This window comes from Colius striatus, chromosome Z (assembly GCF_028858725.1).
Source record: "Colius striatus isolate bColStr4 chromosome Z, bColStr4.1.hap1, whole genome shotgun sequence".
Classification (NCBI taxonomy): Eukaryota; Metazoa; Chordata; class Aves; order Coliiformes; family Coliidae; genus Colius; species Colius striatus.
Window position 1 is genome coordinate 47981023 of NC_084790.1, and position 6000 is coordinate 47987022.

Below are 6000 nucleotides of genomic sequence, written 5' to 3' on the forward strand. Positions count from 1 at the left end.
GTGGAAGGAATTTTGCCTTGAAATGTTTGGGATAGCCCTTTTATGTTTGAAACATCTCATTTATGTGATTTTAAAATTAAAAATATTAACCATTTGCTATATCATGCTGGGTAGGTATTATGGTAGGACTTACAGCAGCTCAGCCCCACAGTTCATAGGCAGTTAGTGAGAGGGCACAGAGAGAGATGTGGGCATTTACTGCCAAGTGGATCACTTCTACAAAGCAGTGGGAAATGAAGGACACACCAAAGGTGACATGTCATTTCTTCCCAAAGACAGAAATAAGGAGGAAAAACCCATGTGAAACTGAAAAGTACTATGAAGAATCCAATCCAGAAGGAAGGAGAAGAGAATTTGGTCTGTCTTTCAGTATTTAAACTTCCTGCCTTGGTATGAGATACAGAAATATTGTGAAAGCTTAAAATTTCCAACAAGTTGAAGAAAAATTCTGCCCCTGTCTAGTTATTAACATTTCTGTGCCATAAACTTACATCAATGCCACTTGTTTGCAATGGCAGACAGCTCTGGCTTTTTAGCTCTTCATGTCAGGCCTATCTTCCTGTGAGAAGAGGTGCAAGTAGTGGCCAACGCGGCAACATGAGCAGGAGCGTATCCTTCCAGCCAGCTGAGCGCAGTCCAGTGTGAAGCTCATGTCCAGGAGCACCAAAGAAATCCATGAAGAAGCTATTAATGTCATTCAGTTATACGTCCCATTGAATGTAAACTTCTGTTCAGTATATAAAGTTTTAAAACTGTCTTTAGTGAAGATAAGATCTAAGTTGGAGATGATAACACTAAAAATCTAGAGTGCTTTATTTTTGTTGTCTACAACAAGGACTTATCTATAAAATAATATAGCTGCAGTCCATGAGTCTTGTGCCATTTCAAGGATTTTCTGTGCTGAAAAGTCTGCTTTATAACTCTCTGAGTAGAAGAATCAACCAAAAGCTTAAGTCAGCTTGCTGTGCTTAGTATATGAGCATAAAACAAGAGCATGAAAAAGCAGTAACAGCTGAAGGTTAACAAGGGCTCAAGGGGACAGTGGACAAATACCCTAAAAACCAAATAGGCAGAGCCACATTTAAGTGAGGATATCCCCAAGCTGAAGCAGTCAAGCGTGAAAGAGTGCTTGGGGAAATATACAGCCTGCCACCCCCCTATGGACCCAGCTCCCATTGATTTTCTGAAGCTTATCCTTAGCAAAAATGATTGTTTCCTCCCCTCATTTTCTCAAAAAATAGAAAAAATCAGGGAGAATTAAGGGAAAAAAACTCAAGAGAAATGTCAAGTGATTTCAGCACAAAATATGCTTCTGATTGAAGATTTTCTCCTGCAGTACAGGAGACTCAGTTAAGATACCCTCCTCCCAGTTGGGTAAAGAACTTGAACCCTGAATTCACCATGGTCAAAAAAGGAACCCTCATCTTTGAACTACAAATTCCCTCTTTTATGTGCAGTTATCACAATGAACTTCAAATGCCTTCAGTAAATTTTGCTGCAGAGGTGGCAAATTGTGGTAATCATAAAAATTTCTGTTGAACATGAAAAAACATTTCTAGCCCTATTCCATTAGTAGCAATCTGATGGTGACTTGAATGAAGCTTGACATTACCTAGTGTGGTGGTTTAGGCCCATCAGGGAACAAAAGACCATGATTAGCCTCAAGTACCAAAGAGGCTGAGAATTACCAAAGGGCAGGGAGAGCTTAATTGCCACTTAAGGTTCAGGACAAAACAGACCAGGCTACTCGATTTGGAGAAGAAAACAGAAAATAATTTAATGCAACATCAACTAAAGCATAACCTTAAAACCCCAAATATAACCAAGATAAAACAACACAGAGTAATACATCAATGAAGAGTCCAACCAGCCTTTTTAAGAACACCTCCCCACACCTCCCTCTTCCTGGGCTCAGAGCCCTGATCCAGGTGTTTTTACCTCCTCCCCTCCCCGAACGGCCCAGGGCACAGGGAGTGGGGGTTTCAGTCAGTCTGTTCCCCATAGCTTCTGCCATTTGTCCCTCCTCAGGACAGGTGGCCTCCACATCCATCCTCCCTGTAAGTCCATGGGGTAACTCACACACACGGCAGCCCTGCACGGGGTGCTGGGACACGCACTTATCCCAAAGGCTGCAGCTCCTCTCTGCCTCTCGTGTGGGGCTGCTCTGCGGCCTGCAGGCTCTCCAGCACGGCCTGGGCCATGGCCGTCTCCCCACACAGTCCCTCGCCCGTCCGGGCTCACTCACACGGAGCTGCTGGTAACTCTCGGTCCTGCCGTGGATCTCCATAGGTTGCAGGGGCACAGCTTGCATTCTCGCCACGGTTTGCAAAGGGGTCTCTGATCTATTGCTTCTCCCTCCTTCCTCCTTCTCTGACTGAAGGGTCTGCGTGGTCGCCTCCATCTTGTATCACTCTTACACCTCCTGCCAGCACTTCAAATTCCCGTCCCCTAACTAGTGATGGCAGAGGCGCCAGATTGGCCCAGCCGGGCCAGAGGTTGGAGAGCTGGGGGAGAGTCCAAAAACCCTTTACTGGGTCTTCACTGCAACCCGCTCCCCCTGTTACCAAGCAAAAGCTGCTTCTTGCTAAACCATGACACCTAGACTTCCCCTGTGAAACCACACCGTGAGATGGTAGGCCCACTGCATCTCCCTTGCATTGTCCAGGGCAGTTTCTGTGATTGTTGCCCATGTCTCTGGTCCTTAGGAGTCTGAGCAGCAGTTTTTACTGGAAGCACTCTAGAAGACTGCAATGAAAAATATCACCTCTGCAACGTCAGCAAGTCTGTTAGGAAAGTGGTTTATTTTACTTGCCTTTGAGTTTTCCCACACAGATCAGAGTGACCACAGGGTCTTATGGTCAGTTGGCTATCGTGTCTCTGCTTTCAGTTTTCATTCCAGCTTGGCTGAAAGGCATCCTGGAGAAACCCTTTGCTGTGATATGACTGCTTTTACACATGATGTTGTCATGGTCAACTCATTCCATCCCTCCAGTCTTCAGAGACAGATTATACTTTGGTCTGATTGTTCACCCTCCCAGTAGAATGACTGGCATGAACATTTGCAATTTGTTGTTTTATATAGTATCTTCTCAGGCTCTTTCACCACTGTCTTGAAATTGCTTCATAACTACTGTCATTCCATTGCTTGTATTTCTTTCAAGTTAATGATGTCATTTTTTTGGTGAACTGCCATGCTTCACATTACAATACTCCTTTGCAGAAGAAGCCAGTCAGGTACAACTCAGTATCCTGAAGTAGATATTTAAATGCCAGCTCTGCAGTACCAGTAGCTTCCAGAAGCTGATAGTAATGGCTTTTTAAAATCCATCCAGTCATTCATCGTCATCTTCTCTTTGAAGGTTGTCCACTGTTGGACACACTGCATGTGTTTCCCATGCACTTTTCAGATGTACACTGTCCCGTTTCAGGTGGCCTTCAACACAGAATCCACCTACTGCCACTTCCGCAGCTTCTGTCATAACTTTCTGTACACATCCCTGTATTTTGTGACAGGTAGGCAGTCTCTGACATATGGGGTAGCTATACCACACTGAGGTAACCATATGATATGTTTGTGTAACAGTAATCATGAAAGCTGACTTAAATTTGAAGGTTCTGGGGTAAAAAAAGTGTAGGTAGTTTACTAATGCTAATAGTCTGTAAACTGACTGAATCATTTTAATATGGATATGTGTTTTATCACTTCTGCCTTCTCAAGGCTAGGTCATGCACCTTGCACAGTCAGTGGACTCCTGCATGCAACACCACTCCCAACTGAAGTCCTGCATCCCTGGATGATCCCAGAAGACCATGAGGATTTCTGTCATGACTTGCAGCAGCCTTCCCCAAACTATCATTGTATCTGTGTCACTAGAACATCATCCACTATGATGTGACTTTCTAAGAATCTTGTTTGTACATCTTTCTGGTAACACTGAAAGTCTTACCCTTGTTTTTACCCCAAATGTCATTCTTTGCCATTTCTATCAACCTGATGACATCCCAAATATGGTGAAGTAGCTCCAGTGACATATATTAATATCCATCGTTGGCACTTGTTGACAGCATGTTTTGTGGATGTCAGTCTGGTTTATATTTCTCCTTTTGTGGGCCTTTGATGTTGAGTTCTTTTCAGTGCTTCGTTTGAAGCATTAATTGTCTCTGGCAAACAGCTCGCCTGGTTTCTAAGCAAGTACCATGCTACTCATCCAACTCTTGGCTTCTGTGACAATACAATCCCCTTTTCCATTCTCTTTGAGGCTCCCATTGTTATTTGTTTTGCTCTTGCAATGGAATTGATTTTCTGGGAGTCAGCTCCTATAACAGACAAACTGGTTTATCTATTATCACATGCAACAAATCTGGAAGTTATCCTGGTACATCATAAAAAATAATGTAATGACAATTTACTAGCCTTCTGGCTGCCTGGGTGGAACAGAAGATTTAGTTCCTCCTGCTACACTTTCACTTTGCCATTTGACTATGAGAGGAGAAATTTTTTTGTCTTTGATGTTCTTAGGGTCCTATATTTTAATAAAAGCAGAGACTTTTTTTTCTCTTTGTTGTCTACCTGAAACCCCCAAGTTCCTATTTCCCTGTACCTTGCTTTTAAGTTACATTACATTTCTGGTTTTGCAAGCATACCATCTGTGGTGGCTTGACCCTGTCTGGATGCCAGCTGCCTATCACACTACTCTATCACTCCCTTCCTCAGCAAGCCAGGGAGGGGAGAAAATAAGATGGAAGCCTCATGGGTTGAGGTAATAGAGAAATAGCAAAGCCACACACATGAGAAGCAAAGCAATGTAAATAAAGCTGTTACTTTCTAGTTCCTCTAAGCAACAATGTCCAGCCACCTACCCAGAAGCAGGGCCTCGGCCTCGGTATGTGTAACAGTTGCTTTGGAAGGCAAAAGTGAATCTCACCTCCCCCTTCCTACTCCTCTCCCTGAGTTTATTATTGCTGAGCTGATGCCATATGGTATGGAATATCTCCTTGGTCAGCCTGGGTCAGCTGTCCTGGCCATAGTTCCTCCTAAGATCCTGCCCATCCACAGCTGCTGGTGAAGGTGGGGGAAGAAATGCTGGAGGGACAGCCTTGATGCCATGCCAACAATAACCAAAACATTGATGTGCTGTCAATACATTTTTAGCTACCAACAGAAGGTACAGCACTACAAGAGCTGCTGTGGAAAATCACCAGCACCCCAGACCCATAACACTATCATATGATTTTGATTTGCTTTGTATTGTTGCAACTTTACTTTCTTTCCTCACAAAAGGGTCAGAGAGCCATTGTGACATAAAACATGGTGCCACATTCTAGTGTCTATCTGGCTTTTGGGTTTATTCATCTTTTCAGCCCTTCTCTTTATCTGATACTCCACTGAGCTTCACAAACATCTTCTGGTCATTCGTGTCTTTTGTGGTTGGTGGTTTCCTTTGCTGTTTTGCACCATACTGAGCTCATGTACATACAAGTACTCTCTTCTTGGATACTTGCTTGTTTCTGTGACTTTGCTCCTTTGTTTCCCTTGTTTGTACATTTTTTCATCATGACATTCAGAGTGTTTTCTCTGTAGTTCATCTCCTCTGGATTTGGGCATGCTTTCCCTGTTTATGCCACCACATTTTCTGGCAGCCAACCCTTTGTCTCATCTTTGCTCTGTCTTCAAATGGAAGATTGCCCATTAGCCTTGCCCAAGACTCTAGTCTTGTTGAGGTTGTCTGACTGCTTGGGTCATTTTCCTTTGAATGCCGTTGCCTTGCATTCTGATTATGAATCTAGCCCAATTGCTTCACCTTTTATGACCTGCTCCTTGCTCAAGTCAGTCTTTCTGCATGCGTTACCATTTCATAGGTCTCTTGTTCTGTCCCTTTGTGAGTACTCCCATTGAGAAGACAGGTTATTGGTTTAGGTCTTTGGGGAGCTGAATATGCTTTCTGAGTATTTCTAGGCCTTTGGTTAGTGCCTTCTTGCCTGACATTGCTGCACGCTGAA